Raw genomic sequence first — 24500 nt, forward strand, 5'->3', positions numbered from 1 at the left:
CGGAAAGTTCTTAAAGCATAATTAGAACACACTATTAAAGAAGAAATATTGTAAAGAACACATCTCAGCAGAAGCACAAGCATAATAAATTCATAAGTAAATTTTTGCCATTCATGTAAGAAAAGTGACTGATTCCTGTATTTGAGGTTAGTCTTGCTGAACCCTTATATGGAGAATGAATAGTAACGCTTCACATAACGAAAGACTACTAACTGAACTAAACACCTTTTTTTGTCTTTTATATATAGTGTCAGAAAAATCTGTTTTAGTGAACTGGTTCATTGAGATGATTCAAGATAAATAATTAAATATTTCAGGCCCTGCACAGAATTTAGGCCTACTTTAAAATAAAATAAAATAAAATAAAATAAAATAAAATAAAATGGATTTAGTTAAATTCACGTGTTTATTGTTTTTGTTTTTTTTTATCAAATCAAGGTATTGTCAAGAGTGTACTTTAGCTCTATTTGAGAATGTTTTCTATGCTAGAAAATCTATCTCTGACTTATGTGTCATGTTCTCAAAGTAATTACTAGCCAGATGTTTTCAAAATAACGTGCAGCTCGTAGCGACAGTTTCAAACTTTCTTCCTCTGCAGACATCTATAACGTTATTGTTTCACACTCCAAAACCGATGCTAATGTGGCTGTGGGGTGTCAAACTTCTTTCACTCCCTCAAGATTCTGATGTTTAACAGACATTTGACACCCAAGTACTTGTCATTAATGTAAACAGCTGACGCCTGACACTTCTCAGGAATGTCTATCGCATGACACACTAACGCAATCAACAGCTCCCTTGTCTACCCCTAAAGAGCGCCACTGTTTAGCAAAACACCCCAGAAGAGTGCCCGCAGTCCACCACTGTCCGTCTTTTAGAGTTAAGCTACAAAGAAGATGTGTGAACTCCAGCAGCACTGAAATTCTCAGAGAAGTCACCTCCTCGCTTTTTTCAACGTGGGAACGCTTTTCTCGGGCCTAATGATGTCACCGCCTTGCTTTCGAAGGCCCCCGGCATCTCGACACGGCAACATTTCACCTGTTGTCATTTCTACGTCCGCACCCCAGGACCGTCTGAGTGTGCCGCTGCATTCAGGGAAACATTTTCACTGTACAACTAGCTCCCGAGTGTTTGTGTGCACTCGGTCTTGGGCTAATAAACATGGTCTGAGAGAGCCCTCGGGGGCGACGAGGCCGGGTAATGAGAGTATGTTTAGTCTGGGGAAGCTGGGACAAATTCTGATGGATTGCATGGCCACGGCTTAACCTTCTCTAATACATACTAAAGCACAGAGAGAGTGAGCTCTGCACACTTTCACTTTTTCAAATGCTACTTGGGAAATGGATGAAATCAGGTTCCAAGATACTCTCACGAATTTCTGAAGTAAGATGTATATTCGACGGAAGGCTGAAATGAAAATAGCCTGCGCTGCCAAAGAGATCTCGGCAAGCAAAAAGCACAATAAATCAAGGCTTTTCTCGCTTAGTTGTGAAAGAGCATGTTTAGCGAAATGGTCTGCCGTGTCCAACGAGCACGAACTTGCTCTTTCATGTAAAAAGAAAGAACACGATGAGCTCTGATGGAGTCAGGGTGTACTGTTAGTCATTCTCAGACGTATCCTGCACTCTGAAGTTGCCGTTTATGATCTCTGCACCACAAGCCCAATTGTGACAGTTCAAAGACGCCTAGCAGAATACATGGCCCTCGGGCTCGGCAGTCTTATTGAGAGAACTCACCCTCTGTAATTAGCAGCTTTACATAATCCAAAATTAAAGGTTAGATTTGCTTAAAATATGTTTCTCTTGATAAATTATTTTCATCAAACTATCTCACAGTCGTACGGGACAAGATTTAATAAATTAACCCGCGCAGCTTCTTGTAAATGTCTGTTATATTCAGTAAATGTCTATTTATGACAAATTGTTAGTTAAGCGTTGTAACTCCCATGCACTCATTCGCCCCAAAATACCATAAAAACGCATTTTTCACCTCAAAACAATATTGTTTTCACAGTAAACAACATTATATTTTAGTTTCGCAGCTCTGACAGGCCACAGTCCACAATGACCACAATGCATATATAAGGAAAGTTTGAAATTGAATGTAATTTTTTCTGGAAGTGTTATTGCTGGGTGCCGTAGCGCTGCCTAATTAAAACGTGCGGCTAAACTGCAAGTGCATGAGAAGGGCAGGACATTTTGGTTTATAAGGAGGCAGAAGCATAAACTCGCACATTCCCCAGTGCGTTTTAGATGACTCTTGCATAACAATGAAAACATTAAGCGAAAAAGCAGCAGAAAAACCGCCTTATCTGTGATGTTTAAAGAGGAAATAAACATTCTGAAAATGTGCTCCCCCACAGACCATCTGACATACAGATATGTTTGTTTCTTCTTTAGAACTGATTTGGAGAATTTTAGCATTACGTCACCTGCTTACCAAAAGATCCGTTGCAGTGAATGGGTGCCGTCAGAATGGGAGCATCACAACGATCAACAAGTAATCCACGTGACTTCAGTTCATCAGTTGACGTCTTGGGAAATTACATTTCTGTAAGAAACAAACCCATCAATTTTAACTTTAAGTCCATAATTCATAACATCTAGTGAAAAAGTCCATTGCCGGTTGTCCTGTCGTATTAAAATTCCCCACATTTGTTTAGAACCGTTTTAGGCAATTTTTGGCTTGTAACCAGTACTTGATCTAAGCACATTTACCCCTTGATTTATTTATTTTAAACAATAGACAGACATATAATGAATAAAACGTGTCATTTTTTCATTCAAATGAAATCTCTATTCCTTTAAATGAAAGGATAATTAAGTCACAGTGGAACTTAATTTTCTACCTTTCCCACATAGTACTCAGACAATAATCTCATTATAACATGTCAGTAAACTAGAAGAAAAAAAAAAACAATTTCTTTAAAAAGATACAGCTTCCTGCCCCAGTTCCTTCACTTTCGACTGGAAACACATGAGAAGGTTTTGTAGAGCAGACATCTTTAAAAAAAACAAGGGAAAAGGGATCAGCTTCAGCACTTTTGATCATTCTGAGAAGCAAGGGCGGAAATTGTTTAAAAGTGAGCGTGTTTTCACAGTAAATCTGTTCAATGTGGCCATGGCTCTGTTTAATAGAGTAATGACCCAGGAGCTTTTAGTTGGTGCTGGCAGCTGTCTTCCTGGAAAAAAAGGGCAATAAACATCTGCACCAAAGAAATGTTTGAGTTTTCATTTGCTTATTATCCGGGTTTCGCTCAGAACCTTTTTTTTTCAAGCATGTGGGAATGTTCTTCTGATTGAAAGACACATGTCTTCAGGCCATAGTTAGGTGATAATGTGTTTTTCTATGGCACTTTCCACGAATACGGTAAAAAAATTAGTGTCCCGTTACTTTTTAAAAGCACATTTAGGGCACAAATCTCATGACAGAGATATTTTATAGTTTACCTAACATCACTATTAGATATGTTAGATAAACTATTAAATTAACATGCAATTAATGGACACGGAAGTAGTTTAAATAAACACGTAAAATGTCTGTGTGCTGGACCGCTTTCTTCATCAAGGCGGCAAAATACAATTTCGACATCTGAACAGTATATATTAAAAAGGAATGATTAAATAAGCACTTTTCTTGGATTTATGGGTTTAGGAATAACCGCAAACAAATATTTGCTCTAATAAACTTGTTACATATTCACAACGTCTTAAATAAATGGATTAAATAATAACACCACAAAAATTAGGTTCACGTTTCAAATTTGCTGCAACTGCAACAAGGCTCCGTAACTGCAAACGTCAAATGAAATAAACCAGAAAACAGCTCATTTAATGCAGCTGATGGTTGACAATCAACGGTCTCTGCAGGTTAAATGTCTTCTTCCATTGACTATTTCTTGAGAAAGAAAAATAATTACTTCGTTTCAGATCCTGTTTTGTACCCTATTTGTAAAAGGTGCCCTGCAAATGTAAAAATAATTACAGCTTTGAAAATCACTGTATGTGTTGACTTTGAAAATCGCTGAAAGATCTTTATAAGCAAACTCAATTTGTTTCTCATCATTTTGAGATATCGATCTAGATTTATGACTTTAATGTGAGACGTAAACCATCAGAGCGCAATTTTCTGTTTAATTATATCTGTCTACCACTCCTACAACCTTCTCGAGGGACAAGGACGAGACTATTTTTGTTAGCGGAGCATTATCCTCCTCGCGCAACCACAACTTTGATCGTTTAAACAAAAAGCAAACAAAGTCAAAGCCATTAAAAAACTCTGACCTAAAAGTTGAGCGATAAAAGGAATGTCAAACATTAAAATCATCCAGACACAACTTGCTTGTCTAAATAAGGAATACGTAGCCGACATTTCCTTATAATGACTTCTCCCGGAGTTCCATCCATCAAAACTTACAAAGAAAGAGCTCAGAGGACACGACGGGACTATATGCGCTCACCTACAATAACATTTAAATTCTCCTCTGTAGGTGAGGCTATTAAAACGTCTTTGTTCGGCGATTATTAGGGCTACATCCGAGGTTATCTTCGCTGGAGGTAGCTATAAAGTCAACCCGCAAGAACTCACAGGGTCAAGGATACATTTGACAGACAGCTCTCTTTTCCTATTATTCCACCAGAACAGATAAATGGAGTCTTGTACTTGCAATGAAAAACACAATAATCATTCTGTTTCACTAGCAGGTCATCAGCCACCGGCAATATTCATCTCTCAACCGAGTAATAAAGTGTAGAGGTCACCCAAAGAGGGACAATGACCACTGCGGCGAGATTGATGGTCCAGAAAAGGCCAGCAAAATCCCAGCTAAATCAAAGCGATTCCTTGTTAATGAAATCCCATCCCCATACACTGTAAATCATCTATGAACTAATCTATTAGTGATAATGAATTCACATTGGCAGTTTAACCTTACTTTTGCAATTCATTATATTTGAGATTAACAAGGGATAGACTCTAAGTGAAGTGTCTGTGGGGAATTATGTCTGGGGGCTGCGTTGTCAATCACAGATTGTGTTCTCGATGTCTTCCATTAAACGAGAGGAATTAAATAAGACTTTCTTTGATGCCGACAGCTTTCCTATTTAATGCCATCGCTACTTTTCCCAAGATAGTTAACTCTTCATTACCCAAATTAAAGGCATCCATCTTGCTCACTGCTGCCATATTGGCTTGACCTCTGCCTGTCACAACTTCCATGTAAGATGGTGAGTGATGAACGACCACCTCCGATCCCGTCGCCCCAAACCCAACCGAGTGTCCGACTCCCTCCAATCCATTTATCTCTGGAGGCCGTGCCACAAGCCTGCTTTTAACAATGAGCGCGTAAGAGCCCTAATTGACTTTTATAGAAGTGATTTTAATTATATGCCTGGCAGCTCTCTGAGAGTTCATAAAGATTGCCTAAAGCTTTTAACACAGATCTGATGGAATCTCATCAGTTATAGTACAATGTGTTGCTTTGATTTGAGGGAGGACTTCCCTTCCAAAAAGCTTAGTTTTTAAACAACTTGACTACTGATAGACAGGCCATTGGCGATAATAGAAATACGTTCGTTTCATTTTAGATTTCTAAGACAGGGATAACAAAGCGGATAGAGCAGATGGCTTATTCTGACATTACCGGTTCCAGGTTTAAGTTTTTCAAATTTTTACTGATTTTTACTTTTTTTATGGAAATGTGTGCAATGGTTCCATGTTGGGCATCCCTCTCATATTTTTCTTTTTACACATAGTTTTATTTTATTTAAAACACAGAGGCGACATTGTCAGTGAACAATGAACTTCAATTTAGTTTGTCTATTTTATTATGCTTTAGATTTTAAAAGTTGTGTAAAAATGTAAAATGTATCACATGTGAATTTAATTTCTGTCTAAAAATTATACAACTATACGTTGAATGCAAACTAAATTGAGAAATAAATGTTGTGCAAATACACAATTGCTTCATTTTAGCAACTCATCTCATTTGCATGAACTAAACTGTGTTATAAATATCGGCCTGCAGTCTGTGATTAACGCTCCGTCATTGGCTATGGTAAAACTCGCATTCGCTGACCCCTAAACAGGACACATTTGAATATAACTTCTCTTCTCAATGATATATTGTCCACCTTGTCTCAATGCCCCCTGACCTCTTGCTCCCTGTTCCTTCCCAGCCAGAGACAGCTCGCTCTCCAGACACACCTTACTTCCTGAGGAGAAAATTACTCCTTCCTGAGAAAGATGTATCATGCTCTTTGGAATGTGTGGGAGCAGACAGGTACCAGCGGAGAGGGCACATCACCCGAGATGTAATGCCGCTCTGGGTTCTTCCGTTCTCCTGCCAAGCTCCCGCTCGTACCTGTCAGGGGGTCATTGGGAGCGCGCTCAGTACACACGATGAATGTATGTATGACCTTAGTGACAGGTGCTGCTGAGAGAGAAAGAGAGGGAGTAAGAATGAACCGGCAGAGAGAGACAGATATATAAAACACTACATATAAAAGAGAAAAGTCATCTCTGGAATACAGTCAGCCGTGGCAGGAGACTCTCTGAGCCTCAAACAATGAGCTCATCATCCAGCGCGATAGACTCATAGTGACCGCTTCTGTAACAGCTCATTCGGGATTATGACTTAATCAGAGCAGCTTATAGTGCTTAGGTAATTATTTAATCAAAGCTGGACATGCCAATACAGCAGTACGGCAGATTAATTAGGTATAGAGGTGACTTCACCTCAGTCTCTCTCTCTCTTTTTCTCTCTCTCTGAATCTCAGGGCGACTGGATGATATTGCATCAGAGATGTGCAATACTTCGACTTTAGCAGGAAGCAAAATCAACATGGAGGCAAAATCTATCATGTGGGGAAAAAAAAAACAATATTAGATATTCCTTAATTTAATTGTTAACACACGGTGAGATCTGAGTTTCCACCCACTGACAGCCAGAGAATATTTTAAATAATAAATATTTGTAATTACTTTTATATAAAAATAAAAACACCATATGTGAAAATCTAAATATATACAAGTCTGAGGTCAGTAAGATGATTATTTATTTATTTTAATAAATGGATTATTCAGTAAGGATGTATTAGACTGATAAAAAGTGACTAGTTAGATAAATAAATAAATAAATACGTAAATAAATTAAAAACATACGTCATGATTTATTTAATATACATTTTTTGATTAATTTTTTTCCCCCCAAATCCATTAACATATTTGTTGATGTATCACTTAATTAGATGTAAGATGTAAAATCATAATGAAACCTTATTTGTAGTAATTTTTTTATTGTACAGTGCACATTCATGCCTATAAAGTTTTTTTTTCAATATATATATAAATATGTTGTTTTTCTTTTCTTTTAATCTCTCTCTCTTCTCTCTCTCTCTCTCTATATATATATATATATATATATATATATATATATATATATACATATACACACATATACACATATACATATATACACACATATATATATATATATATATACACATATATATATATATATATATATATATATATATATATATATATATATATATATATATATATATATATATATATATATATATATATATATATATATATATATATATATATATATATATATATACATACATATATATATATATATATATATATACATATATATACACATACACACATACACATATGAAAAAATGTCCCAAATGACTTATACACAGAGGCAGACATGTTGGTCTCCTGTGCTCAAATTGTGCATTTAATTGTATTTTGGTCTCATTTATCCTTTCTCCCTTTGATTTCCAGTTGAAAAGCAGCAAAAACCTAAAAAGACACATTGCAATAGCGAGGAGTTTGCCCTGAAAAACTTCCTCTCCTCTGCGGTTTGACAGCAACGGTTGTGTCATGATTTATAGTTACGGTGCTTGTCATTGTGTTGAGTGTGTTTAGGCCAGTTGCAGCTTGGCGAACACATATGACTCAGTGGGCTCATCCTGACTAACCTGCTATTAGTCACATGCAGCCTGTCTGCAGATGAAAGCTGAGGAAAGACTCAGTCCTGCTGATCCTTATCTAGCTGATTAGGGATTCCTGACAGCTTTGACACTGAAACTCGGCGCAAACCGTGATTCAGATAAAAGAATGATGAATGTGACTGCTGTATCTCAGCTTTGGTTCCGGAGGATTCCGCAGTAGAGACAACCCTCTGAATTTCCATGATTAATGTCAGCCACGTGATGCGGACAATGAGAACTATCAAAACACGTCTGGAGGCAAACGGAAAGCGCAAAATATTATATATAAAAGCAACCCTCCAGGTTGTTTCTGTTTAAAGATAGACTTGTGACCTTCCTGTTCATGGTTCATCACCAGAAAATAATAAACTTCAAAAGACTTCACCCAGCGCAGTAAAAAACTTCATTGTTTTGCTAACGCTAATTTAGCTAGCATTTTTATGTCTCCTAAATACATACAGCGCTACTGTTGTGACATTTTTTGGAATAAAATGATCGACTCCATGTCACAACAAAACACAACATTCAGTTGAAGAATAATCTTTATATCGTTACGGCGATACCCACAAATACTAAACAATGTTTTCACGCTTTGAATTTAAACAAATTAGTTTGTAAACACAGTTTTAATTAGGAATGACACATTATTAAATATAAGTTACAACCCAGTCTCATAAAAATATGTAGTGCCTCTAGTGTACATTTCTTTTGGAAACTGCAGCGATATGTACTCGTTGGTACATATTTTGTGTCTCTCTAAAAAGTGCATCTAGGTACGTTTATACCATGAGACCAGATAGAACAGTTCTCAACCTTAGCATTTGTGTCCTAAAATACGCACACTTTTATTTATTTGATTTATTATTATGGTTATTCCTCTCACCTCTACTTGACTATGGTTAGCTTTAGCATAATCAGGCCCATTAGGGTGGAGGTTAGCAGTGGTGGCGTCTGTAGGGGGGGGTTAAAGGAGCGGGAGGCCTGTGGCAGATGGTGGGGCTGGGGGACAAAGCCTCCCTGCCTTCAGCTGGATCTGGACGATATGGGGCATGGATGAAATAAGCTGGCAAGGATCCACGTCCTTCAGCTTACACGCATACACACACTGACTCCACCACACCGCGGTGATCTCTCAGCATGGGGGGTCCGCCAGACAGGGATCAAAACAACAGTCAAGACAGAGGCACAGAATGACACAGGAGGTGAGGGGTCTGAGGGAACACGGCAACTGTTGATTTCAAACGCCTGATTTTTAACACGTCAGTCATGCTGTATTATGATTGGAAAAGACTCTGAGCCCCCTTGTTGGAACGAGTTCAAAAATAAAACAAGAAACGTTGTTGAGCAAGACCCGAGCAAGCTCCCTCCACCTCCAATAACTTCTAGCGCTCTCATATGTGTTCGCTTTATTTCTAATCCACAAGTTTCATATTGTTCAAACTGATGAAAACACATTTTCTAATTAATTTACTCCAGTGTTTAGTATTTAGTAATATAAGTAGTTATCAGTCATTATTACTATTTAAAGCACATATTAATGGCTTATTCTAAACTTAATAACTATCTAACTATTAAGCAAATTAAGAATTTAAGGGAAATGTCATAATTAATTAGTTAACAAGTGTTTGCTATTCTAAAGTATCCTTTATATTATTTTTATTATTACTACTACCACTAGTAGTTTTATTTCCTTCCATGCTTTTTTTTTTCAAGTTATGATTTATGTTTTTACTTTTATTTAATAATGATAATCTCTGACTCAGTCTTGTGTATGACTTTATTTTATAAAACTTAAATATGCAGTTTTAAATATGTAGAAAATGAGGACCGTTGCTTTAAAGCTTCAATTAGATGCAAAAGATTAACAATCTGTACAGCTTTTGCATTAAAATCAATACAAGTTTTGTATTATATTCCATGTCTCAAATGTCAGCTCTGTGTCATTAAAAAAAAATACATATCACATCAACAATCCACATAACAAAGAAAAAGTTAATTCATTTGGATCACTCTTAATACGATGCATTCACTTCAATAACACGTTTACTTTCATTACACACAAAAAGACCAGCACGTTATTCCTAACGTTCATGATTTGTGTCCTTTTGAAAGAAGAAAGCTTAGCAGGTTTGAAACAACGTCAGGCCCGAGCAAATGCCTGAAGAAGTTTAATTTTTGGGGCGAACTAGTCCTTAGGTTTCAAACAGTCCCTTGCCCTTCAGCTATTTTTGGAAGAACACAAGCTCCTTGCGATCTTTGCAATGTGCTGCTGAGATGTTTAATGCTAAACCTTTCACTCAAATATGAGACTAATAAAGAATGCTTGTTTTAACTCTTCAAACAGGTGTTCACAGCGAAACTATCCACAGAGGACAGATATTCAAAGAGGAAGTGGATGTGAGGCTTTGAAAAACCACAGAGAGGAAAAGATGGGTAAAACATCAAAGCTCGGGCAGGATGAGTCAGAATCTGCTTCAGAGCACCTCTCTGTTGGAAATAATTCAGGATTTGAAATATCAACAAAACAGAAACATGTAGTACCGGTGTAACATTTGCGCTGCAAGGGATTTACACACATTCCCGCTGTTCTCTATCAGCGATCTGGATACCAACAACATTCGGTACAGATTTGATATTTGCATCAGCCTCAAGGGAACATCATGTCACAACTTCTTCACCACTTCTTTTTACAGAACATGTGAAGCCAATATGGATCTTGACAACTTCTTCTGATTCTCTCCGCTACATGCACTTGCATGTGTGTGCTTTTTGGAGTACGGATGTGTGTACGTGACACTACAGGGACAATTTTCTTTAATCTGGTTTGCAGCTGAGTTTAGCGGAGGTCCTGCAGCTCAAATGCTGGAGAATAGCGCTAACAAGCCAAGGCCTTGAGAATCCCAGGGAAAACACAGTTGCAAGCTGCAGCGTACTGCACATTAAATTTTAAGATGCTTTGGAAAAAACGAACGGCCGTGTTTGCACTCTCTTCAAAAAGACGTTCTTCAAATTTACTGGTTTAATTTGTTTACTAACAATACCCAACAGGAGAATTGCTTTTTATTGTATTTTATCCTGAAAGCCACAAACATTTCTATCATTCTACCCCAAGTACGAACACTTTTCACAGACTGATGATGAGTTTTCACATTTATACTGAAAATCTATCACTACGTAACCCTATATTTTGTATTTTATTACAATGGCAGTAAATAACAGAAAACAGAAGAGTGTTTTTGATGAAACGGCTTAAGGAGTGACGGATAATTTGACATATTTCTCTTCTGATAAAATTGGACTACTTTCACTTCCGTTTCCAATTGTAACTGAAAATGTAATTTTAAACACATGTGGAATAAAATGGCGCAACTAATAGTCTGCGTGTCCAAAATTACTGTAAATATATAAAAAGAATGATAATAACAACAAATAAATAAAACTGTGGTACAGATGACCTCAAAGCAGGGAGTTTTATTCATTTATTATTTGCATTTAAAATAATTAAGGTAGACTTTAGAGAGAGAGAGAGAGAGAGAGAGAGAGAGAGAGAGAGAGAGAGAGAGAGAGAGAGAGAGAGAGAGAATGCCTCTGTGTATTAGGAAAGGTTAAAGAAGAATTGATTGATAGAGTCAGTGTGGAAGAACTTGCATAAAGCCAACTGCTGATCCAAGCTGAACATCTCTGGTGTGACTTTAAACGCAGTTCTCAGGCCAAAAACTCATCACAAAGCACCAATGACTTGTACATTCACTATATGAGCAAAACTCCAAAAATATAGCACACAATTCCCTTAAATATCATTATATGCTTTAACATTAAGATTTGATGTATATTACTAAAGAAGTTAAACCTCTTCATTGGAAGAGGGGTGACCCAATACAACTAAGCCAAAGTTGGAGTACACCCGTAAATGTCAAGTTTGGCAGAAGATACTATGCGCATGACAGACTAAACTGGTGGAGATGAACATCATGTAAAATCAAACAACCGTTGTCCTGATGCCAGCAAAACAAGTTCTCGTATAATTTCAAAATGACCTTAACCAACGACACCGTCAGTCGCGCGCGTGTTTGCATCTTGACAGATTTCACACGTGTTGTTCAAGTACGCGTTTTTGTTTGCTCTTTGATTTTTAATCATTGTGTAGTTTATCGTGAGCTGCATAACACAAAAGCAGAGGTCAGCCAGCAGGTCTTGTGCCGTTTCATTAAGTCTTAAAACAAGTGGGCAGCTGCACAACGTTCACACATCAAACGGACGAAAGCCAGAATATACACACGTGTTTATCTCCATTCTTTACATTGAGAAATCCAGATGTCTGCAGCATGTGGTGCTTTTATTTGCCCATTAACTTGAGACACAATTAGAGCAGAACTGCAGGCCAAGGGCTTCCCGACTGTGAACTCGACTCAAACTGTTTCGACAGCAACAAATGTACCGTGAAAAATGTAACCAAGTTTAAGCCTCCGCTGCTCTTGTTTACAGACGTGCAGTATCTCAACACATAATCCGGCGCTATTGCAATAGGTTGTTTCAAGTGCAAACATGTTTAAGCAGGACGTAAGTAAATATAGCTGGTGTCAGCGCGAGGAGACGTCTGGGTCTGTGCCCTGTGAAAGGATACATTGAACGGCCTTCCCGCACAGGAATGCCTCTTATGCAACATCTCCGATTATAAGCGTGATTAGATCATAACCCCCAGGATGGCTTTTTTTAGTCAGTTTGTTATTAAAAAGGATATGCAGCTACATCAATGCGATCATTTATGAAACGCGTAGCATAAAGAGTTTCTTAATTGGGAACATTGCAAGACAAGAAGACAAGAAAATAAAGAAAGAAAAGCTTGAAGTGAAACTGGACCAAAATGATCATGTTTTAATTTCAGTTTTATTTTTGGCATATACTATACAGGGGCAAGAGAAATTAACACTTTTACTCAGTCAGAGTAAAATAAATGGACTGTTCTTTTCAATTTTCTATTAATCAAGGAATCCTTAAAAATATATCATAGTTTTTACAAAAATCAACTGTTCTAAATAATATTAATTAATGATGAGGATGAGGATTCTTATATAAATAAATTAGGATATATATATATATATATATATATATATATATATATATAATATATTATATTATTTATTATTATTATAATTATTATTATTATTATTATTACTGCACAAAACAGCATATTAAAATTATGAGGATCATCTGGAACTGCAAAAATTTAAGTAATGCAGCTTTGATATCACAGGAATAAATACATTTTAAAATATATTAAAATAGAAAGCAGTAATTCTTCATTGTATTTATATTGTTTTAATATTTATATATTATGTTCCATTTGTGTTATTATACTATTTATATTATTACCGACAAACAAATGTAGCCTTGGTGAGTATAAGAAACGTCTTTCAAAAACATATATATAAAAAAATCTTACTGCCTCCAAACTTTTGAATGGCAGTGTAAATTAAATACAATATATACACACTGGGTCGTACCTTGAAATATCATATCTTATCCAGCGAGGATTGATGTGTTTTTTTGCACAAAATATTGAGCTAGACGTCTGAATTCTATCCCCTCAGCTGCAAGGGCTCATGTGAAGAGATATCTTTCCTTTGAACTTGGACAGGACTAAGGCCGAGGCTAGATTTAGCCATCAGAAGCTGCTTCAGAAGAGCCATGACACAACCCGTGCCCCAAAACTTTTCATCTGTCCATTTGATTACTGCTGCCCACTGAAATGGAATTATAATGAAACGTCCCCTAGAAAAAAAAAAGCAATTCTTTAAAGATGTACTGCACATCATACACCTTTCAAAACCTATCAAGAAAGATGTGTGCCGGCAGTGCTTTTTCAATGATTGTCAAGCATGTGAAAGGTGGTCACTCTGTAAGGTCAGTTAGCATTCAAGATCAACACACTTTGAAAGGGTCTGTGCATGAAGCGCTATGACCAGTGCCCTTGAATCTGGAGACTACGCTTTTCTATGAAACTATGAATGGTAGAAATGGCATGCTGAATTTAATAATCATGTCCTGTGCATTTAGACACAAGAAAAGGACGTTTTCAGAGGAAATGTATATACAGCCTTCAGACATGATCCTTCAGAAATCCTAAGAGGCTGATATGGTGCATAACAAACATTTCTTATTATTATCAAGGTTGTATCAAACCAAAGTTATCAATGTTATGCTGCCATATATATTTTTTGTGAAAACCAACTTAATAGGATTATATATATATATATATATATATATATATATATATATATATATATATATATATATATATATATATATATATATATATATATATATATATATATATATATATATATTATTTTTTTTTTTTACTTCTGGTAATCCTACTTACCTTTCCATGAATGGTAGTGAATCATGTCTTTCTATTTAAATAAACTAATTTAATTTACCTTACCTTTAGATATGCTTGGGCAATTTTTTCTTTGCACATTGAGTCAGATATTTTCATGCGTGGTTTTCAGATTTTTTTTTTTTTTGCGTCATCCTTTCCAATCATAATTTCCAATTTTGGATGCGAAAATACACATATTTCATTTTGTAGATCCATATTTTATTTTGTAGTTTGATGGACCCATCTGGTCTCCAACATTTTTGTATATATATATATATATATATATATATATATATATATATATAAATATCTAAATATATACATATATATATCCAAATATCTAAACGCTCCAGCATGCTTTTGCAGTAACATGAGAGCCTTTTTTTTCTCCACTGAAACACAGATGTAGAGGATGCTCATCACAGGGAAAGAAATCACACGCAAATCCACCGCCATAATTGGTTTCAGACATATGAAGATGGCAAAGACAGCACTATGACACAGGGCTCACTTTGTTTCTCTCACTTTATAGGTTTGTCTTCTCCTTGGCCTCAACCCTGAGGCCCTCCATATGTTGAAAGGTTACAAAATCCAACCGAATGACCTGTTGAAAGCATTGTCTTGATTTACTGACTTGACTTCTTCAGCTAAATACTATATTAATTTAAAAAATGTCAATTAAATTTGACATTCTATTATAAAACAAAATATAATTTATAAAGTAAAATGAATTAAATTCTAAAGCAATACACACATTACATTAAATAATGAAATTGAATTAAACCATTTTTTTTTTTATTTGGTAAACTTATATTTTTGAAAGTAGTTTAAAAGTCTGTGGGCCAGAAGAAAAAATGTCTTGAAGTCACTCCAAGGTCAGGTATACTATAACACTGAGCTTTCTAAAGCACCTGTTCTTTCTTGTCTGTTTGAAACATGTGGGTTTATAGCAGGAACTATTCCTCTGCCAAATGTTTGAAACAAAAATGTGAGCCTCTGTAAGTTCCTGTATTTGAGTGCCAAAGGTCAAATAAATGCAGAAGCTTTTCAAAAGTTTGAGGAAGATACCAATCGAAATGCAAGTTTCCTCTTTTGATTTCTAAACATTTTAAATAAATAAGTAAAACAATCGATCTTGTCCTCTTTTGACGTTTAAAAAACATCTTAAAGCGTAATCGATATGTAAATCCCCTTACATATCGGATTTCTTATAAGTAAAACAGACTTAAAAGCATGTCGGGCAGAATACTGCATGTCTGAAGCAACACCGGCCCAGGCTGGTTTTATTCTTAGCCAAAGAGCGTGAAGTCAAAACAAGTTAGACTTCCTGCTGGCCTCGGTGCTGGTTTACCAGCCAGACCACTGTCAAGAGAAAGTCCCCCCTCTCTCTCTCTCTCTCTCTCGCTAAAGTTATCTTAAGGACAGTGGAGTCTGGGTTGGTACTTTTATCACTTTCTGCAGTAACTCTGAATACTTCCAGCTGCCAGTAATGAATAACTTTCCCTAACTTTCTCTCTTTCTTTCTTTCTCTTTTAAACTCAAATGATCACAAACGCATGAAAAGTCATTTCTTTACCCACAAACACATAGTAGTCATTTATATACATCTGAAACAGTGTTCACAAACATTTGACTTTATTATGTGGCATATTTTTGAGCAAAACAAGAGTTCGACAATGGTAACATTTAAGAAACTGATTGATAAGGAATTTGAAGTGACAATGAAAATTAATATAATATATAATTAAAGTATAGGATAGGTTGGTCACTTCAGTGTTTGTTTGTTTGTTTATTCATTGAAAAACATAAATAAATTATTGACCTAAACATACAGTATATGAGTCACAAAATCCAGCTCAACTAAGAAACAATGACATACTATACTGTAAAAAAAATTGATGTCAGTAAGAATGTTTATTGAGAGTCATTTATTATTATTATTATTATTATTTTAATTAAAACTATAATTGAGGAGGGACAAATTAAACTGATCACAATTTTAAAGACAAAATGTTAAACAGAGAGTAATGGCTTTTTAAAATCATTCTAATATTTTTCATTGTTTACATTTCACAATAAATGCAGATACTTCGCTCACTTTATTTTAAGGTCCAGTGCATTCATAACAACCTACAAACAACAATTTTTCTTCATTAAACTCCTAATATGTTGCTTATTGTTTAGTAAGGTAGTGTCGGTACTGGGTAGGATAAGGGGTGCAGAATATGTGCTTATAAATACTATTAAACAGCAAATATGTTAAAAATAGACTAATAAGCAACTAGTTAATGAAACTGTGAACTGGTCCCTATCCATAATTGGTCCCCTTTTAAAGCCTATGTCTTAAAAAGAGTGCATCTCACCCACCCTGAACTTTTGAACGGCAGTGTGTGCTATACAAACGTTTGTCCTTGACTGGGTATCTAGCCACCTAGTCTCCTGCTCATACACACTCAAATACCCAAACACACACCCCATGTACCCCCTTAACCCCTCAGCTCATTCTCCCTGTGTTCTAGAAGGATGTGGGTGTTGATTTATGGACCATGGCCAATTGGTTGAAATCCCCCCTTCTCCTCACTGCAAGCCAAAGGGTCGCCAGCACATTTGCTAGGTAGCAGGCCAAGGAAAACATTTTGCGGCGTGCAGTTCCTGAATCACCAGCTAAGCAAAACGGGTAGGAGGAATTTGGGCTTGTTGTCAAAGGCCAGTGATTTCAGAAGCCAGAAGCGTTCAGTCTAATTACAGACCCACGTCTGTACACAGAGACTGCAGCAGGTGACAGTGAAACACTAGACAGTGCATCTCCTTGGCAGCGCTGGGAGTTCATTGCTTCCAAACCTATTCGGAGTGCTGAAAGAAGACAACCTGTTGCTCAATTACAGGATTAAGGCGAAGGAATGTTTAATAAGAGCATAAATATATTCTGACGTTGATTTAAAACAGCCACGATGGTATCTGGCGTGCGTAAACCGCTAAAGACTCTTCGCACAGTTTACCTCAGTCTGCATTATGCTAAGCTGAAAGCATCGCAGCTGTTTCGGGTTTAAAGCTGTGCTAATATTTCAGTTCTATGACCTCCGTCTAGCTAACTTGATAAATATTAGCTGTGGAAAAAGTTGCCTGTAGCCTCCGCGAGGCGCAAACAAGCCATCCGAAGGCCACCGAGGGTTTGAGATTTAGCAAGGATTTAAAGGGGTTTGTGGGTGTGCGTGGGCCGCAGCTGTCCAGAAATAGGAGAAGTCTATGTTGAGACACTAGCGTCCATGTTTATGTTAGGACGGCTGCAGGTGGGCCACTCCAGTGGTCACGCATAACTTCACATCATGCGGAGTTTGATTTAAAACTCTGTGGGTCAAGCAGTCAACAATGCCTTCCCATATTCCACTGCATTGATTCTAGCATGTGATATGGCACAAAAAAACAGTGGAAAACAGTGGCCAAAGCGGCAAAGTCACCTGTCAAAAGGCTAGACAACATTCCTAATATGATTTAAGACTGCAAAACTTTTGAGTGCAATGCATGCTATTCAGACAACACTTAGTTTTTTTTTAAAAAATAGATAGATAGATAGATAGATAGATAGATAGATAGATAGATAGATAGATAGATAGATAGATAGATCTTCAAATGCACTCCACAAAACAAATAATTTTATTTTTGTAACTTTAAACACCTTTACATTCAGAAAAATGACCCCATTCAAAAGTTTACATACCTTTGTATAAGATATTAAGATACTGCATCGAACTTAATATGCAGCTTTCCTGATTAAAGTATGAATTTAATCCCCAGACTTTTCACTACCAATATATACATTGCACCAATCACATGTACCGATTTATAATAACTGGTTGCTATGAAACCATCTATCTACAACCATCTATCTTCTGAAACAAAACCAAAGTCACACACTTTCTCCAGGCAGCCCATGAGGCACAGAAACTTTGAATGCTGGATGTTTGTGAGGGGGATAAAAAAAAAAAACTCTTATAGAAAGTCAGATGCACAGCACGAAAGGAGTGTTGTGAACTTTGCTCTGCACTTCTCGAAATGAGCCGCGCTGAATTCTCCTGCGCCGGTCTGTCCAAAGGGAGGCACAGGGAGAAACCCTATTAAATTTGGGGGCGCACACTTCTCAAACTGACAGGCCGTGCTGAGACAGCAGAGGGACAGAAAAAAGAAAAGAGATAGAGAGAAAGCTGAAAACATCCCCCACTCTCAGACATGTCACCCATGTCAGGTCCATGTCAAGGTAGCCTGGGAGGGAAAAGAAGCAATGGCTTTTTCAGTAGAGCCAGGTCAACACAAAGAGCACCTAATGATGTGTCCAGATACACTTTGGCAGGGATGGACAGACAGTGTGTCCTCCGCTGAGAATTAATTCAGAAAACAGTCAAGGAGCTGGAGGGATGAATAACACTCATCTCGTTCCTTCTGAGCCAGAGTTTGGCTTTTTAAAACCAATAAAAGTCACGGGTTTGGGACGCCAATTCCAGACTGACAAGCTGCCATTAACGGATGGCGGTTAAAGCAGAACGTTAATGTCATTATATGATAATGAACCGGGAATTATAAGCACGTGATTTGTCAGGTTGTGTTTGGAAATGGATGAATATTTCAGGTAGTGTGTGTAGTCGGATTCCCTCCAGGCACGGGTAATGGGCAGATGTGCTGGATATGATGTCAGCAGAGACCGCATTAGACTGCCGAGGAGGCCAGTGACTGACATAAGGAAGACAGTTTGAGACACACACTTCACAGAAGCTGGCGCGAAAACAAAAGCAGGAATCCCCACCCGCCTCGCCAACTGTTTTCTACTTCCGTCCGTGACTTTTGACCTTTCTCGCGCACATTAATACTCGCAGGCTCTCTCATGCGACACTGATTCTTCTCGTGCATGCCGATAAGAAGCCAAGTTTACGGTAGATTTCAAAGAACTTCCTTCTCAGTCCTGTTTTAAGAAATATTGACTTTTCCAGCAGTCGGTACCAGTCAAGTGAGTTCATTATTGACTTCTTAAGGAGAAAGCAACTGAAGCCTCTGCTTTTTTCTGACATGGCTGGACTGATTTTGACTGATCTTTTAATCTTGCTGTGTTATTTAGCAACATGGCTCAGTGAGAGAATTAATTGGACAGCAATGGGACGGATTGCGCATTCTAGGGGTAGCTTTATCCAGAGTAATGCTGGGAAATTGGAATGTGACTCATCTGTTTTAAATTGCTCGCTGACTTCAAAGGTGCATCAGCATACAGTCAAAGTTTGAAGATAGAGGGAGAATGACATTATCGTAAAGAGAGGATGGGGCAAAATGAGAGAGCCAGAATATAGAAAAGCCCTCGAATACGATACATCTTTAAAAAATGTGTCCTCGTTTTTAAGTCAGATGTTTTCTAAATGTGATGTGATGTTCTAGAAACATTTCTCAGTGTTAGCAATGTTGGAAATAGTTGTGCTGCTTGTAAGTAACACTTCCAACTAGGATTGACTGATAAGTAGAAAGTTGAAAAGAAGAGCATTCATTCAATTCTTTATTGTCACTTTTGATCAATTTAATACATCTTTGCAGAATACAAATGTTGATTTCTTTTGTTAAATATATATAAAATAAAAAATGCACTGACTGTTTACCAGGAGTGTATAAGACACAATATGAATTTATTCATCGCAAAGCACACAGTGATTTAGCAGTTGGATGTTGAGTGTGCATCAGAAGTATAACTGTTATTAAGCTAGTTTGTAACGCCACTATATGGATGTTCCCTAAAATAATGCACTAAATAAGGGTATAGTTGGCTATACCGGACATAACCCATGACACTGATCATTAGATCGGGGTTAGGGGGTGTTAAGTCTGAGTCTGCCTAGTCCAGTTAGTCAAGTCCAAATTCCAATTTTTTTTTTCCCAAATTCCTTAATTTTAATTTTACTGGATTCTGTAAATTTCTTTCATTCATTCAGAATGTGTTGTGTACTTAATTTTTTTTTGCTAAATAATTTCTGGTAAATAACTGTAATGCAAACATTCCTTAAAAATAATGTTTTAATAATCATTTTATTAGTAGTATTACTGTAATCGCATTAAGTAATACATTTCGCATGTCACAGTTTCTTCAAGTTAAGTTAAACTTTTATTTTGATGGATTGGTGAAGACTTTTAGGTTTCTGTTTGTATATACATTTCTTAAAAGAAATGGCAAAATGCTCGTGAAGTGATTCTTCAGAGCAGTTATACAGATTTTGTATGTGTTCAAGCATTCATATATTTTGAGGGCTAAAAAGAGACTATTTAATTAATTTTGCTGCTTAATATTAACAGTCACAAGTCTATATCCTTTTTTTCTTAAGTGTACTGACCTACGTTTGACGTATCCATAAAAAATTTGGGAAATTCCATAACAGTTCATTAATGAAATAAACAGATCAAAATTTAAAAACCAATACGAGTGTGTGACAAGTCTGAGTTCATTCATAATTTCACTCTTGTCTGGATTACATTGGAGCTTGGAGTACTTTAGCTCTATTCTTCAGTGTGAGTTTATAGGATTTTTCACCCCCCCCACAAGGTCAATACTGTGAGTCTGAACACCTGTAAAATATATAATTGTACATTTCTGTGCTCAGGCGCAAAGTATGCACTGAGACCAATTTGTGTTTGTGGATTTTAATAATTTAGTTTACAGAGCTAAGTGGCTAGGTCACCACACTACAAACTCATCTATTTTCTCTCTCTGACACACACACACACACACACAGCAACATTAGATCTGGCTATTAAAATTCACCTTGAAACACCCCTACATGGTGCAATCGGGATTATTTGGGGTTACCAAGAGTATCATGTAGAAACTAGCGCATTTGTTCAAACCAAAGGCATTCTGGATTTCGTTCTCAAACTGTGCGGCAGTGGAGAGAATGCCTTTGGCACTCAAGAAATGCAGCAAGTGGCACATCAGTTACCATTTGGAATGTGTGATATGTATGCATGTCTTATAAGCAAGAATTCAGGAGAATAAATAAGCCACTGAAACAGGCTACAAACGCGTGGGAAAACAAGGCCGATTCGAAATAATTCAACCAGCCACTGCATATCAAACCCCGAAAACGCAGGAGTCTAAATCAGAAGCTCAACATAGAGATGGCATGTAAGGCGAGGGCCTGTTAACGTGGGGCTGTAACCCAAACAAACAATCCAGACACATTTCCTGCTGCAAGAGGGGGAAGGTATAGCTGTTTGTGCAAAGTGCTTACAGAGGGATCTCGATGAAAAGGTTAACGCTAAATCCACAGACAGGTTGGGAGAAGTTTCCCTACGCCGGCCTTCTCCTTTTCTTCGGAGCGGTTAAGATGAAAGGAAGCTGTTTCTAAATCAGTAAAGAAAAGGGCATAGAGGAACTAGACGGGTTGAAGGTATATACTTGTTTTTTTGTGAAACAGAGGTATGCTGCTTCCTTGGGAACTTCCTGATGTAAAGAGAGGGGCCAGGGGCATTATTATTCCAGAACTCATCCTGCACCAGATGTCTTGCTTTTTTTAGGTCCTGGAGGAGTGGCGTCTGACCCATGCTAACCCCTGGTCTAATGAAGGAATGACTTTGCTTGGAAGTAGTTGAAAGTAAACTGCAGTGTGTGAAAAGTCTGACTCGCAAATTAACATGAGAAATTAATCTTGTGGATTATGTTCAGCTTCTCGACAGCGTAAACACTGTGCTTCTGAGCCTGTAAGGTTTTGTCAGAAACTCAATGTCTCCACAGCTTTTACGCTGACATAACACTCATTTATTGTCCGGATCAACCAAATTACTTAAGATACATTTGAATCAAAAATACATTTAAACTATAAGAAACCGTATATATCTTTACAGAAAATTGTGATTACTTGCTTACTCATTTTTAGGTGTAAGGGAACTATGTTATTACTTTTCCCTTTAACTTAATTTTTTACTTAAAAATGGCACGTTTTTCAAAACCAAATGAAACCAAGCATATTTATGAGAAGCTGGCACATGCATTTTTATGTTTCTAAAACATTTTTTTTTTTTTTTTTTTACCGTGGACACTCTTATTTCTCACTGACCCTGAAATAGAAGCATATTTGAATCCCCAAACACATAAAATGCACCACACATCTCGGGAGATGAATTGGCCTTCATCTCAGAACAAACAATCCCCTCAATTTGCATTCTACTGAGCCGTGTCCGTTCTGAATAAACTGCAGCACATTTATGGATGTTTTACTGAAATACAAAGCTTGTTTGCTGTTCTTAATATGATTTCGGATAAACATTATACGAATATGAAGACAAATTAAATCATGAATATTTACTTTTGCTAATGTTTTTTCTCCATCAACGCTGTTAATGGATGTACAAACATCTGCAGAAATGAGAAAACTCTGCATTAGTCAGTGTGTTCCATTGCTTCGCAATACGCTACATAAAAAATCTACGACCAGATGGTAGTTAGCAGCTAATGCGCCCAGTAATCAAATAAAAGAATCCAATACTCATTTTCTACTTTATGAAGACTTAAAAACAAATAGAGTTATTCAATTGTTTTTCAAACTGCAATTTGCTAGACTGAAATGAAACAGTTAGTTTGGCTGAAGATTAGATCCATTTTCCAAGCGAGGGTGCGTATCCTCAACATTTAATAGCAAATGAAAGCATTACATATGCATTTGCTTGAAAAATGATGACATTAATGGCCATCTGGCTCTGTATGTATCAATCTCAAACTTGGCTTTGAAACTCACCTTAATTGCTAAATATGTGCGACCAAATGGTTGCGAGTTATATTGATATGTAGCGCAGATACGAGTACCTAAAAGGTGGGGAGTGATGGGAACGTGCCAATTTACAAATGCGGCAAGACCTGATGAATACATGCATCAAAGTATAAGGATTGCGAGCGTAAAAAATGAATCATCTAACGCCAGCCTCCAAAATATTCTTCTGGATATTATGAAAACGTATTGCGTCGTTACTCAAATGTCAAACGTAGGCAGGCGCGCTGTACGTCAAGCATGTATGCATGTGCCAGTGTGTCTTAATACAGACTGGTCTTATGCATATGACACCCCAACATAAAATAGTAACGAGAGCCATTTGATTCATCATGTTCATCTACCAGGACAGATGAACACCAGACATAAACCCCCTTTAGCCATAAAATACCCCACTAAATGGTTTTACGCTATCCGTTAGAGCTTTACTACTGTCTCAGTATCACCTATGATCACCTAATCTGTGCTTGATTTTATAGCCCACGTGCAGAGGATTGTGGGAAGACCACAACAGCATCTCTCCACTGTTTTTCTCCGCCCACCTCTCCCTCTCTAACCTGCCTTTGGCACTTTAGCAGATTACCTCTGACAGGCTGACTGACTCGAGGTGAACCTCGGTGATGACAGACAATAGCCTTTATCAGTGACTTGCACACCGCAAGGCTGCTGTTCTGAAGATTAGGTCCTGTGATCAGGATTTTCGCCCCAAACCACAAGTGGAGCTTTTGAATATTTCATTTCGTTTTTCAAGGGGTCAATATTTGACTGGTTAGCAATTAGCCTCTGCAGACAGATAGCATAATGGCGCCATTTTTATACTGTAACGCCTATTTAAATGTATAGTGTGTAACTTGTAAAGTAATTTAATTTATTATAACATATCAACAAAAGTACCTGTGGCAATATTTCTAAAACAATATTTACTGTATAATATATTTCGAGACCCAAGTGCTTCACATCACAAGTATAGCGGTGTACCAGATGAGCTATTGAGCACATTTACGACATCAGAAAAGCCATGCACATGCAGATGGCTATGTGATACAGATTTCACAATATTTGTGACCATGGACCACAAAACCAGTCATAAGGTTAAATTTTATGAAATTGAGATTTATACATCTGAATCTTTCCATTGATGTACGGTTTGTTAGGATAAGACATTTTTGGCTGAGATGCAATTATTTAAAAGTCCAAAACATCAACATTTTGAGAAAAACGCCGTTAATCTCGTCCAAATGAAGTCTTAGCAATGCATATCACTAATCAAAAATTACCCTTTGATATATTTATGGTAGGAAATTTACAAAATATCCTCATGGA

At 37.0% G+C, this 24500-nt stretch overlaps 1 long non-coding RNA gene across 1 annotated transcript in view; it reads right to left on the reverse strand.

Annotated features, from left to right (window-relative positions):
- LOC122361512 overlaps nt 1-24500 on the reverse strand; it is a 118744-nt gene that overhangs the window by 53009 nt on the left and 41235 nt on the right. Inside the window, exon 3 of the long non-coding RNA XR_006252970.1 lies at nt 2440-2550. This is a non-coding gene — a long non-coding RNA (uncharacterized LOC122361512). The remainder of the gene's footprint in view (nt 1-2439; nt 2551-24500) is intronic.

The sequence above is a fragment of the Puntigrus tetrazona genome, chromosome 17, assembly GCF_018831695.1.
Source record: "Puntigrus tetrazona isolate hp1 chromosome 17, ASM1883169v1, whole genome shotgun sequence".
NCBI classification, from domain to species: Eukaryota; Metazoa; Chordata; class Actinopteri; order Cypriniformes; family Cyprinidae; genus Puntigrus; species Puntigrus tetrazona.